General features: G+C 39.5%; 1 pseudogene; it reads right to left on the bottom strand.

Annotated features, from left to right (window-relative positions):
* Positions 1-7,165: 7,165 nt before the first annotated feature.
* Positions 7,166-16,065, bottom strand: LOC127666654 (myosin regulatory light chain 12A-like; annotated as a pseudogene).
* Positions 16,066-18,205: the final 2,140 nt, after the last annotated feature.

The following is an 18,205-nucleotide window of genomic DNA, read 5'->3' as shown; positions in this document are numbered from 1 at the left end:
GATTGAAGTGTTTTATTTGTTTACAATCCAAATTTTTTGAAGGTGATTCTAGTAAGGAGTCCCAGTAATAGTGTATAAGGAGTCTGCACTGTCCTTCTCTTATAGCCAGGCAAAGTTCCTAGTGCCTGAACTGGGTTGTATTCAGTTGGGTTATTGGCTGATGGGATCCTGTGGAGAGCTTGAGTTTAACTTGGTAGATGAGATATTTCTACATAGAGAAAGAACCCTGTCTCAAAAAAAACAAAAACAAAAACAAACATTAAAAACAGCAGTAACAACAACAAAACCCTCAAACAAACAAAAGCCCACAAGATCCCATTTCACTTCAATTAGAATGGCTATTAAAAATATTAACCATAAGCTAGGGGTGCCACTCAAGGATTTACTACTTGCCTTGCTTGTACAGGCCCTGGGCTCAACACATATTATGGCAAACAAAATAAATACAGTAACATAAAGATAAAAAATAAGAAAGGCTGCCAAGAATGTATAGTACCATCACACAGTGTTAGTTTGCATGAAAAAAATTAGTAAGTCATTATTTTAAAAACAGAAGAGAGCCTACTTGTATATATATGTGTGTGTGCATGCATATGCTTGTGTGTACATATAATATCATATGGATTGAGCACCAAAGAAAGGCTTCTCAAAAAGAATGATATTAAAACTGAAAGCTTAATGCTAAAACTATCCATCTACATTCTGTTCATGTGTGATAATCAGAGAAAAACAAGAGTCTCCCATAAGTCCCAAATGTCACTTTAGGACCACTAATATATATTGGCTGTGTAAATAAAATCTATCCATTGTATGAGCTCAGAAAATCCAAACATGAGCCTAATGACTCTTCATAGCATCTCAGTTCTCTTGTGAGTATGAAAATATAATCCATGTATGTTCTATAAAATGTCATTCCTGCTAACCTGCTTGATGTTCTACTTAATATGATTATTCTATGAAATTGACTTGTGTTCACAATGATACCACTTAAGAAGGTTAAGGTCGATGATCATGATAATTTTTATTCTAAGCAGTTAAGAGTAAATGATCTGAAGATGCTTCAGCCATAACAAAACAAAACAGAACATGTTAATTCTGCAGATGAAGAAAATGAAAAAGGATGTGTGCTAAAGCACACATTACTTTTGACAAGACAGTTTTGTTCATGGAATGGGAGTAAACATCCAGATAGATACCCATGGTGAATGCACAGGACTCGCCCAAGTTGCGCTATAATACTTTATAGATTAAAAAAATAGAATTTTTTCATTTTGTACAAAATTTTTCAACAATAAAATAAATGGAGTATATCAACATAACATTAATTGAACTGAAGAAATGTAAAACTGGTGCCCTTTGTAGACATTACCTTTATTGGGTAGATAAAATACCTGAATGGATTATTGGGAGGCATCTTGTCAACAATGTCAAGTAGGTTTATAATCACTTCACACATTCTTTATTGTCCAAATACATTGTCTTTAAAAATGTAGTAATATTTCAAGATATTTTTGGAGTCTTCGTACAAATATAACTATAAACTGATGGTATATAACATGATTTTATTTGTCCTCTTGAGTAAATTTTTATTGTGGTCATGAGGCCGCTCCATTGAGGGCCTGAAGTCATTTGTGTTTACAGGACTGGCCACTGGTACCATCGATCTTCTCAATGTTGCGTTTCTCCTGAGGACTGACTACCAAAGAAAACAACTCAGTTTTGAGAGTGTGCTGTATTTTCCTCAATGACACATACATTTTATTGTGTAAAGGTCAGTTGATTCTCTTGAAGAATTCAGCTTCAGTATCTGTCAAAAGGGTCATGAACAAGGATGCTCAGACACATTACTAGATGGTTTGCAGCTATTTTTCTCTGAAATAAAACATTCCTTTCAGGAGGGAGGCTCCTTAAATCTGGGCAAGATAGCATTTTATGGCTTCAGAAATGAGCAAAACTAACAAGTCTCAGCAAGCCACTAAAACTTACAAGGTCCTTCTCTAACATTAATAAGTTGTAGCAATCACTGGAAAGGGGAGACCAATCAGCTGACCTGATTGAAGGTCATGCTGGGACCTCCAAAGGATAGAGTTTTTATGAGTTTTGTTTATGTTAAGTGGGCTTTGCGCTGACCTAGCTGCTTTGACTCACCCGTGCTCCTGTAGGCAAGCCCTTATTCATTTTCCTCTAAGTAAGCCCCAATAAACACGTGGGTAACTAAGCTGGACCAGATGGACATAACTGTTTCTTTGGTTGTCATCAGTGCCCTACATAGAGTGAAGAGAGTTTTCTTCACCCTCTCCAGGAAAAAGTAACACAACAATAGATAATAACATCAGGAAAGAAAGTAACTGATTTTAACTAGAAAGTTTCATTTTTTTGATAACTTACTCCTCTGGATCCTTGTATCTAGTTGACACAGAGACTTAGGGTCAGACTGGCTTCAATATATGTTGGCATCTCTAAGAAACCATGAATGGGAATCAAAAAAAATCCTTTATTATTTACTAAAATCTTGAAAGTTTTGATATTCAATTCTTCATAAGAAAGATTCATGGTTAGAATAGAATTAACTCACATAGACCAGTTTTAAAACTCTAGTTCTGATAGGTCATTGCTGGCTGACACTGGAAAAGTTCTCATGTATTTCCAAACTTTCCTTCCTCTCCTAGGTATGTGAAAACACACACACACACACACACACACACACACACACACACCTGATTTCACACTGTAGCAGTCATCATGGATTGGCCAGTTTAACAGCTTACTAGTGACATTCTTCGCTTTGCCATTTGTCCCCAAAACCATTTTTCATGCTAACACTGTCAGAATTTGATAAAACAGGTCTCATTTTTTTTTTTTTACTTTAAAAGCTCTTTCTTTTGGCAACACCTTTTATGCTCTATATGACATGTGTGATTCCCCTTCTATAAGTGATTGGCTATAGTACATTGTCACTTTTTAACTTCAAGAATCAACTTTTCTTCCCATCTCAGTTTGTGATACTCAGTTACTGTCTCCCTTTCTTAGCTTTCTTTTATTCATAAAATACTTGTCCTGATGATAATGTCATACAACCAATCCATATTATCTAGAATTTTGTAATTCCTTCTGATTATTATTACTTACGAATCTTTTCATATGTTGCTAAGAAATGCCATCTTTCAGGTTAAAGAATTCTATTTGGTTTCCCCCATTAACTTACAACAAAGTCCAATGTGCAGCAATTAAACTAAAGAATCAATGTCTATGAAAGACAGAGCAAATGAATAGCATATGCCTATGTAGAGAGGCCATATGCAAAGTAGGGACAAAGTAGTATCAAGCTTTAGATGATCCCACGGGAGCTCTGGAGACATACAAATGTCCTCGGTTTTCTCAAATAGAGCTCAAATAGCTCCATGTTTATAATCTTGCACCATTTTATCAACTCATCTGATTACTTCTCTGCAGGGCATGAATTTGATAAAGGGACACTTATTTAGCTAGTGACATCCTTGTCTCTTTGAAGGTACAAAGAGGAAAAGTCTACTTGCTGGCAGCTCTTGCTACGACCAAGATTCTCTGGAAGGAGAATATAGGAAATGCATGCCTTATGTATCACACACTCATAAAACAGAGCTAGCTAACTGAGCTTTGAAACGTGGCCCAAATCTTTTTTTTTTTTTTTTTTTTGCTTGCAGATTTGAAATTTATTGCAATTCAGAGAGAAAACAAAATTGAAATCTGTTCTAGTCCTTACAATAATCCAAAAATTATATTTTAAAATTCTTTGGGAAACATAAAATTTTAGCCAGACAAATTTAAATGGCAAGAGAGGCTAATACTCTGCATTCTGAGTTTTTATTTACCTATTGCAGTGCTGGAGACTGAACCGAGGGTTTTATATGTGCTTGTGGCCCAAATCTTTTATAACTTCTGCTGACCAGCACCAATTTGTCATGTCAGAGACATAGCTGTCTGTGTCCTGAGCCAGACAGCAAGGTCTCAGTCAGCAACAATCTGTATCATGAAACAATTTGAAGAGTGTTCTTTATTCCAGAAAAGCACCCTCTTTATGGCCTACAGACTGATGGAGGAAGCTTCAAGGTTATCACTAAATAACCAAGATCTTCTGCCCTTAGCCATGCAATTTTATATTTATTGAAATGACAAAAAAAAACACATGTTAAGACTTGGTGACACATGTCAGAAGTACATTTTCTTGTGAACTTTGATCTGCCTTTGTAGAATGCAGTTAATCCAACTTATCACCTCAAAACACATCATTATACTCCCCCCCCCCAACTAACAGCAATTTCCAAAAGCTCCTTGATAGCCTTAACCTTAGCAAGGGCCCTCATCACACTGACTGCTCAATGGTGACAATCTCTCCGTGTATTATCTGTGAGATCTACCATCTTATAGTGACCTTTGCTGCCAGATAATTAAGTGTATTTAATTAGTGTAATTAGTGATGAATTGATGCACAGAGAGTATTACTTTATTTAAAAACTCCATTCAGTGTTCATTCACTTTAACACTCATCCCATAATATAGTTTGAAATACTATTAGGAAAATGCCACTCATTCCTCATTTTCTTATTGTGTGATCAAATAATACTGGATTATGTTTTAGGGCCAATGATTTGTTATGGCTTATCATCATGGCCTTCCCAATTCCAATACACTTTTTATTTGTTACATAACACCATACTGGACATACTAGGGACACAAACATAAATGTGACACAGAGCATGAGTGTTTATCAAACTGGTGCATGGAATCAGTCTTGGGTTTTTGGAGAAAAGAGAGAAGATCAAATAGTTATTAGCTAAGCAGAGGTTCTATTCATGTTGATTAAAGGGTTAGTAAAGGCTCCATGCTGCAGATAGCATCAGTGTTTGCCTTTAAAGATTACATGTGATTTATTTATAGTAATATGTTATTTATGACTCTAGACTTCACAGTAAATACTGTTCATATAGTAATGTAAATACAGAGACAATAAGTCAAATTATGTGCTTTCACATTAACCATACAGACCTAAAACTTTTATTGATTAATGTCTGCCTGTCAAAACTTACTAAAATCAGATAACTGGCAGCTCTTGCTAGGACCGAGATTCTATGGAAGGAGCATATAGGAAGTGCATGCCTTACGCTTGACTGATGGCTTAGTTTTCAGTGAGGTATCATACAACCATTCTCTTTATTATAATCAGAATATTTTTATATTTTACTATGCTATTCTCTATCATGATCCAAATGTGTTCAGGTATATAGATAAAATTACATTTTTATTTCTAAATGTAACAGATTTAGGTTTTCCACCAACAGTATCCACTACATTTTCTTTCTCTGTCTCTCTGTCTAAGTCTCTGTGTCTCTGTATTTGTCTCTCTCTGTCTCTCTGTCTCTGTCTTTCTGTGTCTCTGTGTCTCTGTATCTTTGTCTCTGTCTCTCTCAAAACACACATGTGCACACACACACACACACACACACACACACACAAATTATAGCCCTGCAACTTGGATATGTGACTTTGTGTGATGCTAAAAATTACCAGACAACCTGGTAATTGTGAAATGAAGTTTTCATTTTACATCTCTAGTTAAAAGTCAGCCAAATAGAAGTAGCTACTTTTCCTCAAATGCAAGTGTTGAATGAGAAATCAGGTGAATAGCCTCTAATTACTATTGGCCCTCTTTGTTGCCTTTCTCAATTCATACATTTATTTCCTTAAACTTCCAAGTTGGAAGGTTGATGGTATATATAGAGAGTACATTCAGTATTCCCTGTAATTTTGTGTGATTTTGTCATCAAAATAAGCAGATAATGCAGGCAATATCCACTTAATTGTACATATGAGAAAGCAGAGATGTTGAAAGGTCATGAAGAAATTCATTGTCAATTTCAGGTTACCTGCGAAGCTTGAATAAGAAACTGGACTTCTAGCTTCATTTTCTGTGTGCTTTGGTGGTTTTAAGGTGTATAACCAGACAATTTTCTTCTCACTTTTGAATAATATCTAGTGAATCATCTCACCTGAATGAACTATTGTTTAAATGCTATTAGTCACTGGCAATGGGCCTGACCTGAAGTGCTGACATACGGGAATTAGAAACCCTTTTGCTCCTTGCACAAAACTTTTATTTCTTCTGGCAGTGTATCTTGAAGGTAGCTGCAGGATGGTGTTAATAAGTTCAAAAGGAAAGATCTAGAAAGGTGGCAAATAGAAGTGTGAAATCCAGCAGCTGCTGATGTAAAATAAGACCCACTGGTTCCAGTGAGCTCTGAGACAAGAGAAATCCCTGTGACTCACAGAGTGTTTCCCAGTGTACAACTGAAGTGTCACCCCAGGGGGCAAGGTGAAACATGCCACTTTAAATTCTGAACTTCAAACCTGATGTTTCCTCATTTTCCAAAAAAGTCACTAAGTAAAAAGATCATTCTGAGTTTTTGATCATTCCACATGAACAATAATCAAAATCCAATTAGAAATCAACATACATTGCTGTTTATCACATGATTTAAAGATTACGTTATGAAACTGTCTATATTTTTCATATTATATATACTCTAGTAAAAACTAAACAACAAAATGTCAAAATACAAGACAGTAATTTCTTAAAAAATGTTGCATATGTGTACAGTAATCAGACGTGAACCAAAATAAATTCATGAAATAAAAATTCAAACAGAATTTTAGAATATAGTATATTGTAGGAAGTACTAGAAAATAGAGTTTAAATAGGAGAAGCAGAGATCTGATTTTAATTGGAGAAAAGACCTACTTTCAGGCAATAGATCTTCATTCATGTTTGCTTTTCACCAGAACTGTTAGCTATTGTTCAGAACAAAAGAAGAGTGAATAACATTCTCAAAAAAAAAAAAAAAAAATCCTAACTGTCGAGTGAAGTTACCCGAGATGGACAGGACTACCAGTTCATTAAATTACCTCAGGTTCCATTACAAAAGTGACAGCAAGCTTCATTTCCAATCTGAGTATAAAGATAACATGTGCTCTAAATGTCTAAGAATAAACACAGAACAAAAGAAAAAGAAAAAAAAAAAAGAAAACGGAAGACTCTAATGTTAAGGGCATGTAATAGGCTCTCAATGAAATAACTCAGACATATCCCAAGAGGCAACAAGGAGCATTTGGGTGGACTTTGAAGTTCCTTTCAGTCATCTGTGCCTTTTGATCCATGTTTAAGAATGTATGAGGACTCACTATAGTTGACTAGTTGACTTCCCTTCTTTGTCATCATGATCTTCCCTGTGCAGCTCATCGACTTCTCTATCTGTGAACTTGTTGCTTGTGGTAGTCAGCCGATCTCTCAGGTGTTCTTCCTGGGTGGTACCAGTGGCTTCTTCACCACAGCACGCACGTACATTTCTGATGATATCTCCAGGATCTATACCCTTCAACTTCTCACTGAACACAGGGAGGAATATGGTGAAATCAATGGGACCTAAGCCTCACTCATCATGACATCCAGATATTCTTTAGTTGGAATTCCCCACGTGAGGGAAGCAAGACTTCCCTGCAGATGAAGCCATCCCAATCCCCCTGATAGTCAACCATGTGGAAGGCCTTTTTGAATTTCTGGATCTGTGTTTTTTGAAGCATTACAAACAGAGGGGATGTTGTACACTGAGGTGGTCCCGGCTTTGGTCTTTGCCCTGTGCTCCAAATGGTTTAATCACATCATAACCATGAGAATAAAACTGTCTCACTGAAGCTCTTTCTGTCACACTCACTGTAAACCCAAAAATCTCTGGAAGCACTACCACCAAACTGCTAGGCAAATTAGGAGGAAGCCTCATCACTATGAGCTATTCATGTCCCCATGATTAAACTCCCCAAAGTATTTCGAATAAATGGAAAGTTCACTAATTAAAGGGACTGAATAGAAGAAAAATCATGGAAATGGAAAAACTAGCCTAGATATATAACAGGTGGGAGTAAAAACCTTATCTATGGGAAAAAAAAGGGGTACAGGTAAAATGACATAAGCCATGGAATAAGAGCAAATTCAGTCCTTTTGTTGTTGTTAATTGAAAACAGATTCTTTTTTAATGAATATATTCTTCATTTACATTTCAAATGCTATTCCATTACCCAGTTTTCCCCCCTCCCAGAAAACTCCCAACCCATCCTCCCATGCCCTGTCTCCACCCAACCCACTCCCACCTAAACTCCCTAGATTTCCCCACGGTGGGGGGCATCTATGGAGCCCTCATAGGACCAAGGACCTCTTCTCCCACAGATGTCCGACAAGGCATGCCTAAATTTCTTTTTTTTTTAATTTTTTTTTTGATTTGTTTTTTTGTTTTTTTTTTTATTATTCGATATAATTTATTTACATTTCAAATGATTTCCCCTTTTCTAGCCCCCCCACTCCCCGAAAGTCCCGCAAGCCCCCTTCTCTTCCCCTGTCCTCCCACCCACCCCTTCCCACTTCCCGGTTCTGGTTTTGCTGAATACTGTTTCACTGAGTCTTTCCAGAACCAGGGGCCACTCCTCCTTTCTTCTTGTACCTCATTTGATGTGTGGATTATGTTTTGGGTATTCCAGTTTTCTAAGTTAATATCCACTTATTAGTGAGTGCATACCATGATTCACCTTTTGAGTCTGGGTTACCTCACTTAGTATGATATTCTCTAGCTCCATCCATTTGCCTAAGAATTTCATGAATTCATTGTTTCTAATGGCTGAATAGTACTCCATTGTGTAGATATACCACATTTTTTGCATCCACTCTTCTGTTGAGGGATACCTGGGTTCTTTCCAGCATCTGGCAATTACAAATAGGGCTGCTATGAACATAGTAGAACATGTATCCTTATTACATGGTGGGGAGTCTTCTGGGTATATGCCCAGGAGTGGTATAGCAGGATCTTCTGGAAGTAAGGTGCCCAGTTTTCGGAGGAACCGCCAGACTGATTTCCAGAGTGGTTGTACCAATTTGCAACCCCACCAGCAGTGGAGAAGTATTCCTCTTTCTCCACACCCTCTCCAACACCTGCTGTCTCCTGAATTTTTAATCTTAGCCATTCTGACTGGTGTAAGATGAAATCTTAGGGTTGTTTTGATTTGCATTTCCCTAATGACTAATAAAGTTGAGCATTTTTTAAGATGCTTCTCCGCCATCCGAAGTTCTTCAGGTGAGAATTCTTTGTTTAACTCTGTACCCCATTTTTTAATAGGGTTGTTTGGTTTTCTGGAGTCTAACTTCTTGAGTTCTTTATATATATTGGATATTAGCCCTCTATCTGATGTAGGATTGGTGAAGATCTTTTCCCAATTTGTTGGTTGCCGATCTGTCCTCTTGATGGTGTCCTTTGCCTTACAGAAACTTTGTAATTTTATGAGGTCCCATTTGTCAATTCTTGCTCTTAGAGCATACGCTATTGGTGTTCTGTTCAGAAACTTTCTCCCTGTACCGATGTCCTCAAGGGTCTTCCCCAGTTTTTTTTTCTATTAGCTTCAGAGTGTCTGGCTTTATGTGGAGGTCCTTGATCCATTTGGATTTGAGCTTAGTACAAGGAGACAAGGATGGATCAATTCGCATTCTTCTGCATGCTGACCTCCAGTTGAACCAGCACCATTTGTTGAAAAGGCTATCTTTTTTCCATTGGATGTTTTCAGCCTCTTTGTCGAGGATCAAGTGGCCATAGGTGTGTGGGTTCATTTCTGGATCTTCAATCCTGTTCCATTGATCCTCCTGCCTGTCACTGTACCAATACCATGCAGTTTTTAACACTATTGCTCTGTAGTATTGCTTGAGGTCAGGGATACTGATTCCCCCAGATTTCCTTTTGTTGCTGAGAATAGTTTTAGCTATCCTGGGTTTTTTGTTGTTCCAGATGAATTTGATAATTGCTCTTTCTAACTCTGTGAAGAATTGAGTTGGGATTTTGATGGGTATTGCATTGAATCTGTATAGTGCTTTAGGCAAAATGGCCATTTTAACTATATTGATTCTACCGATCCATGAGCATGGGAGGTTTTCCCATTTTTTGAGGTCTTCTTCCATTTCCTTCTTCAGAGTCTTGAAGTTCTTGTCATACAGATCTTTCACATGTTTGGTAAGAGTCACCCCAAGATACTTTATACTGTTTGTGGCTATTGTGAAGGGGGTCATTTCCCTAATTTCTTTCTCAGCCTGCTTATCCTTTGAGTATAGGAAGGCCACTGATTTGCTTGAGTTGACTTTATAACCTGCCACTTTGCTGAAGTTGTTTATCAGCTGTAGGAGCTCTCTAGTGGAGTTCTTTGGGTCACTTAGGTAGACGATCATGTCGTCTGCAAATAATGATAGTTTGACTTCTTCCTTTCCAATTTGTATCCCTTTGACCTCCTTATGTTGTCGAATTGCCCGAGCTAGTACCTCAAGTACAATATTGAAAAGATAAGGAGAAAGGGGGCAGCCTTGTCTGGTCCCTGATTTCAGTGGGATTGCTTCAAGTTTCTCTACATTTAGTTTGATGCTGGCTACCGGTTTGCTGTATATTGCTTTTACTATGTTTAGGTATGGGCCTTGAATTCCTGTTCTCTCCAAGACTTTAAGCATGAAGGGATGCTGAATTTTGTCAAATGCTTTTTCAGCATCCAATGAAATGACCATGTGGTTTTGTTCTTTGAGTTTGTTTATGTAGTGGATTGTATTGATGGATTTCTGTATATTGAACCAACCGTGCATTCCCGGGATAAAGCCTACTTGATCATGGTGGATGATCGTTTTGATGTGTTCTTGAATTGGGTTGGCAAGAATTTTATTGAGTATTTTTGCATCGATGTTCATAAGGGAAATTGGTCTGAAGTTCTCTTTCTTTGTTGGATCTTTGTGTGGCTTTGGTATCAGCGTAATTGTGGCTTCGTAGAAGGAATTGGGTAGTGTTCCTTCTGTTTCTATTTTGTGGAATAGTTTGAAGAGTATTAGTGTTAACTCTTCTTTGAAGGTCTGGTAGAATTCTGCACTGAAGCCATCTGGTCCTGTGCTTTTTTTGGTTGGAAGACTTTCTATGACTCCTTCTATTTCTTTAGGCATTATGGGACTGTTTAGATGGTCTAGTTGGTCCTGATTTAATTTTGGTATTTGGTATCTGTCAAGGAAATTGTCCATTTCCTCCAGATTCTCCAGTTGTGTTGAGTATAGGCTCTTGTAGTAGGATCTGATGATTTTTTGGATTTCCTCAGTTTCCGTTGTTATATCTCCCTTTTCATTTCTAAGTTTGTTAATTTGGATACTTTCTCTGTGCCCTTTGGTCATTCTGGCTAAGGGTTTATCTATCTTGTTGATTTTCTCAAAGAACCAGCTCCTGGTATTGTTGATTTTTTGTATGGTTCTCTTTGTTTCTACTTGATTGATTTCAGCCCTGAGTTTGATGATTTCCTGCCTTCTACTCCTCCTGGGCGAAATAGCTTCTTTTTGTTCCAGGGCTTTCAGGTGTGTCATTAAGCTGGTAATGTATGCTCTCTCCATTTTCTTTTTGGAGGCACTCAGGGCTATGAGTTTTCCTCTTAGCACTGCTTTCATTGTGTCCCATAGATTTGGGTATGTTGTGTTTTCATTTTCATTGTGTTCTAAAAAGTCTTTAATTTCTTTCTTTATTTCTTCCTTGACCAAGGTATCATTGAGTAGAGTATTGTTCAGTTTCCACGTGTATGTGGGCTTTCTGTTGTTTCTGTTGCTATTGAAGACCACTTTTACTCCATAGTGATCAGATAGGAGGCATGGGATTAGTTCGATCTTCTTATATTTGTTGAGGTCTGTCTTGTGACCAATTATATGGTCGATTTTGGAGAAGGTACCATGAGGTGCTGAGAAAAAGGTATATTCTTTTGTTTAAGGATAGAATGTTCTATATATATCTGTTAAATCTAATTGGTCCAAAGCTTCAATTAGTTTCATTGTGTCCCTCTTTAGTTTCTGTTTTCCTGATCGGTCCATTGAGGAAAGTGCAGTGTTGAAGTCACCCACAATTATTGTGTTAGGTGCAATGTGTGCTTTTAGTTTTAATAAAGTTTCTTTTACGAAAGAGGGTGCCCTTGCATTTGGGGCATAGATGTTCAGGATTGACAGTTCTTCTTTTTGTATTTTTCCTTTGACCAGGAAGAAGTGTCCCTCAGGGTCTCTTTTGATGACTTTGGGTTGAAAGTCAATTTTATCTGATATTAAAATGGCTACTCCAGCTTGTTTCCTGAGACCATTTGCTTGTAAAATTGTCTTCCAGCCTTTTACTCTAAGGTAGTGTTTGTCTTTGACCCTGAGGTGTGTTTCCTGTAAGCAGCAAAATGTAGGGTCCTGTTTACGTATCCATTCAGTTAGTCTGTGTCTTTTTATTGGGGCATTAAGTCCATTGATGTTAAGAGATATTAAGGAATAGTGATTGTTACTTCCTATCATTTTTGACGTTATTTTTTAAATTTGAATGCTTAACTTCTTTTGGGTTTGATGAAAGGTTACTATCTTGCTTTTTCCAGGGTGAAGTTTCCCTCCTTGTATTGGTGTTGTCCTCCTATTATCCTTTTTAGGGCCGGGTTTGTGGATAGATATTGGGTAAACTTGGTTTTGTCATGAAATATCTTAGTTTCTCCATCTATGGTGATTGAGAGTTTTGCTGGATATAGTAGTTTTGGTTGGCATTTGTGTTCTCTTAGAGTCTGCATGAGATCTGCCCAGGACCTTCTAGCCTTCATACTCTCAGGTGAAATGTCTGCTGTGATTCTGATAGGTCTTCCTTTATATGTTACTTGGCCTTTTTCTCTTACTGCCTTTAGTATTCTTTCTTTGTTTAGAACATTTGGTGTTTTGATTATTATGTGACGGGAAGTATTTCTGTTCTGGTCCAGTCTGTTTGGAGTTCTGTAGGCTTCTTGTATATTCATGGGCATCTCTCTCTTTAGGTTAGGGAAGTTTTCTTCCATAATTTTATTGAAGATATTTGCTGGCCCTTTAAGTTGTAAATCTTCACTCTCATCTATGCCTATAATCCTTAGGTTTGGTCTTCTCATTGTGTCCTGGATTTCCTGGATATTTTGGGTTACAAGCTTTTTGCATTTTGCATTTTCTTTAACTGTTGAGTCCATGGTTTCTATGGAATCTTCAGCATCTGAGATTCTTTCTTCTATCTCTTGTATTCTGTTGTTGATATTTGTATCTCTGTCCCCTGATTTCTTCCCAAGGCTTTCTATCTCCAAAGTTGTCTCCCTTTGAGTTTTCTTAGTTGTTTCTACTTCTGATTTTAGATCCTGGATGGTTTTGCTTAGCTCCTTCACTTGCATGTTTGTGTTTTCCTGTAATTCTTTAAGAGATTTTTGTGTTTCCTCTTTCATGAGCTCAGCCTGTTGACCAAAGTTCTCCTGTATTTCTTTAAGAGATTTTTGTGTTTCGTCTTTCATGACCTCAGCCTGTTGAGCAAAGTTCTCCTGTATTTCTTTAAGTGTTTTTTGCATTTCCTCCTTGTTGGCTTTTGTATTCTCCTGGATTTCTTTCAATGATTTTTGTGTTTCCCTTGCAAGGGCTTCTAACTTTTGATCCATTTTCTCCTGAATTTCTTTATGTATGACCTTCATGTGTTCCTGTACCAGCATCATGACCAGTGATTTTAAATCCAAATCTTGTTTTACTGGTGTGATGGGGTATCCAGGACATGTTGGTAGAGGAGAATTGGGTTCAGATGTGGCCATATTGCCTTGATTTCTGTTAGTGACGTTCCTGCGTTTGCCTTTTGCCATCTAGATCTCACTGGTGTTAGTTTATCTTGTCAGTGCTGGACTCACCAGTGCAAGCTGCCCCTTCCCAGTTGGCCTCTGGTGCACAGCTTACCTCCTGCACTACTTGTAGACAGTGTGCTGCTGCCCAGGCTGTTCTGATCCCAAAGCAGGCACCTGAAGGCTCCCGCTGGGGCCCGCTGGATTCACTGGAGCACACTGACTTCTCCCAGCTGGCCGCCCGGAAGCCCAGCTAGCCACTTGCAGGACTTGGAGATGTAATGCTGCCGCCCAGACTGATCTGGATCCGGAAGCGGAGAGAGTAGAGCTAAGGGCTTCTGCCTGAGGCCTTGCCCCAGATTGTGTCTGTGGAGCAGATGGAGCCTGTGTGCACTCCCAGGGAGTGCGGAGGGTGTATGCTACTGTGACCTCCCCTGTGTTCCGCTCACTCCGCTGGGCAGCCGATCTGCCAACCGGGCTGTCGCACACAAGGTTAGCCTGGCCGCCCAGTCCCTGAGTCCAGGCAAAAGCCAGGGAGGCCAAGGTCTGAGCAAAGTTCCCCTAGGGCTATGACTGTTAATTGGGTCCGCCAGGTGACTAGGATGGCGGGCATGCGCGCCCGCGCTCCCTGAAAGCGCCGGGAGAGTCTGCTTTGCTAACAATCACCTGGGCGGGTTGGCTCACAGATGGCCCACCAAGCCGCCCAGTTCTTGGGGTCAGTCCTGTGCCTTTTGGGGCCTGGACCCCCGCTTTGTTAGCCTTAGGCTATGCCTGTTACAGGTCTGCCCGCCTGAGCTCTCTGTCGTCCTGCAGGCAAAATGGCGGCGGCGCGCTCGCAGGCCTGGGCAAAAAACCTCCTGGTTGGGTTGGCACCCCGATGGCCCCCCCGACCCGCCCAGGGCCTGGGTGCAGGCCAACGCCAGTCGGGCTCAGACCAACGCGGTGTTGGCCTCGGATTATGTTTGTGTACCTCAGTCTGTCCGATTCCTGGAGTACGGAACCAAGATGGATGCTCCTCTCCTGACTGGTGGGAGGCCGAGTTCTGAAGTGGCCTCCGTGCAGGAAAGGCGCAGCACAACTGCAGCTGCTTGCTGCCCGGCTGGTCAGCGAAGGTCAGTGGTCGTGGGCGCAGGGCCTAACTGGTCCCTGTGACGCCTTGGTTCCACTGCTGATGGCCCTTCAGCTGGAGCAGCCACTGCTGCCGCTGCCGCCGCCGCCGCTGCCGCCCTTTTTTAATTTTTTATTCGATATATTTTTTATTTACATTTCAAATGATTTCCCCCTTTCTAGCCCCCCACTCCCGAAAGTCCCATAAGCCCCCTTCTCTCCCCCTGTCCTCCCACCCACCCCTTCCCACTTCCCCATTCTGGTTTTGCCCTATACTTCTTCACTGAGTCTTTCCAGAACAAGGGGCCACTCCTCCTTTCTTCTTGTACCTCATTTGATGTATGGATTATGTTTGGGGTATTCCAGTTTTCTAGGTTAATATCCACTTATTAGTGAGTGCATACCATGAGTCACTTTTTGAGTCTGGGTTACCTCACTTAGTATGATGCTTTCTAGTTCCATCCATTTGCCTAAGAATTTCATGAATTCATTGTTTCTAATGACTGAATAGTACTCCATTGTGTAGATATACCACATTTTTTTGCATCCACTCTTCTGTTGAGGGATACCTGGGTTCTTTCCAGCATCTGGCAATTATAAATAGGGCTGCTATGAACATAGTAGAGCATGTATCCTTATTACATGGTGGGGAATCCTCTGGGTATATGCCCAGGAGTGGTATACATGCCTAAATTTCTATTGCTGAAGACATAACATACTTTGGATACAGGCCTCAGAAGATTTCCACCGGAACTCCTCCAGACGCTTCCTCCCAGAGTTCTAGCTTTCAAAGCACCACAAGGTTGTATGCAACGCGCTAAGGGAAAAAAGCAATGAAGACTCCTATCCAGCTGTGAGGCACAGGAAACACAACAATGACCAGATGTGCCTAGAGAAGCAGCAGTGGTACTTACATCTTTGAAATAACCAGCAGCTCAGCGGAGTGATTTGAAGCAAGGCCTGATGAACAGAAGGGATATCATGCCGGGTGCTGCAAGCCTCACCTTGATTTTAAACCTTGGCTACAGCATAGTATTAAGAAACAAAGAGCACTGCAGATGCTCTTCCCTTGGTGACCTATGAAATTTATCCTGATAAATATTAAAGAAATACACTTCCCAAAGTGCTTGATATATTTCAGTGCACTGCTGACAATGATTTTTTGCAGTGAAATAGAATTCTCAATTGTATACCTGGAATTAGAAAACAGGCAATGCTACTCCTTGTCAGTAATGATACGTAGTTCATTACCATGCTAAATGTCTTCAATGTCAACATCTCATTTCAAAGAATGAATGTGTGTGTCGAGTTGAAGCGTAAACACAATAATTTCTACCTGTGTTATAGGCTTCTCTGTCCCCCCATCTCCACTCACTCTCTCTGAAAGCATCTGCTGTTGACAGGGAGTGCCAACATGTCGCTGCCAGATTTTGCTGGACATGGGCTCTGATCATTTCCAAATGACATAAAATCATCCGGGGGATTTAGGCTTTAAGTAATCATTAACCATGGTCCATGCATTGACTGGGTAGAAAATATAATATTCTTAATCTGCCTGATCTGAAAGATCAAGCTGTGCCACATGCTGCTGCTGCTACCAAGGATTTGATCCTTGCTACAAGGACTACATCAAAACAACAGCTTTGCCCTTAAAGCTACCACGTTTCTTTTCCAGGGTTGAGAAGGAGAAGCATCCATAGGAGTACGTTCCACACTAAGATTATGACATCAATGCTGCTTTTTCTTCCCAAGGGAATGAAAGCAATGAGCCAAGACTCACACTACCTCTGTGAGGTTAAACAAAAAGACACAGAAAAAGATTGTTCCAGTATAGAATTCAAGATTTTATTTCTCTTCTAATCAATTCTATACATTTAGAAACTATTCTTACCAGGGAAAACCATTTTCCAAATATCTCCCAATATGCTCTCTGGTATATACAAAAGGACTCTTAAGCAGAAATATGAATTTACTCAAAATTATTGTTTCAGTAGCTTTTGTTGGCAAGTGTTATCTATGGGTCTTGAACTCAGGAATTTATAATTAAAGATGTGATGGATTAGGATTTCTGATTGTAGTAAGGAATGAGGAAGCTACCACCCCTTGTTAACAACTAATAAACCGAACAAACTGAAAGATCAATGACTCCTTTTAGATTTAGCAACAGACTGAAGGTACAAAGTACATTGCTACCTGAAAAAAAAACTGGAAGTCATGCACTTAGACACAGAGAATCTCATTTCATCAGCTTAAAAAGCTAGAGGCAGATATTTCCACAGGAACTAGTGTAACCACACTGCTGTATTTACTCAAATGAGTTGGCATTTATATCCACGAGAAAAACTGCACATGGACTATTCTATCCACAAGTGCCAAACCTTGAAAGCAGATCAGAGGTTCTACAGAACATGAGTGGATCACTATATTTAGATGAGGATAGACAGTGGAACTTTATTTAATGCTTTAAAGGAAGGTCATAACAAGCCCTGAAACATATAAATGAAAAAAAGCTAACTCGAAAAGACTGACTATAGGGTGATGCCAACTACGTGAATTCCTGGGAAAGACAAATCTATAGAAACAAGTCAAAGACTATTGGTTGCCAGGCATTAGGAAGAAAGGAATGAGGGCACTGACTTTTAGGGGAGTGAAACAATTGTTCATCTGTGTTTCACACAAGTCTTATTGCTGTGACTGAATACCTGTTTATGATCAAGTTAAAAATGGAAAGGTTTATGTTTGGATCATAGTTCAAGCAGATATTGAAAGACATGGCAGTAAGGTGTGTTGTCATGTGTCATGTTTCCCTATAATCAGGAAGGAGAGAGAGGGAGGGGGAAGAGGAGGGGGAAAGGAAGGGAGAGGAAAGGAGGGAGGAAGGGAGGGGGAAAGGTAGAGGGAGGAAAGGAGAGAGAGAGAATACTCATATCACTTTCTATTCTTTATTTAGTGTGCGATTCTAGCCCATAGGAATATTCAGTGAATATTCAGGGTTGGTATTCCTTCCTTAGCTAAGCAGGTTGGTATTCCTTCCTTAGTTAAGCAGGTTGGTATTCCTTCCTTAGTTAAGCAGGTTGGTATGCCTTCCTTAGTTAAGCAGGTTGGTATGCCTTCCTTAGTTAAGCAGGTTGGTATTCCTTCCTTAGTTAAGCCTCTCTGGAAACATTCAGATACGCATAGAGTTGCGTTTCCTAGGAAGCTCCAAATTCAATAAGCTTTCGATGAATATTGACCATAGCAAGCCGAGTCAACAGCTTGACACTTTTACATTATAACATTCCACCTCTGTTCTTCCCCGGGCTCATGGCTGCTCCTCACATTGTGCTCCACACAACATGCATTTAGTTAATCACCAGGAATCCTCAAAACTTTTTTAGAGTCTCAATTGTGTTCA

This window comes from Apodemus sylvaticus, chromosome 16 (assembly GCF_947179515.1).
Source record: "Apodemus sylvaticus chromosome 16, mApoSyl1.1, whole genome shotgun sequence".
Classification (NCBI taxonomy): Eukaryota; Metazoa; Chordata; class Mammalia; order Rodentia; family Muridae; genus Apodemus; species Apodemus sylvaticus.
This window is presented reverse-complemented; position numbering and strand designations above follow the sequence as displayed.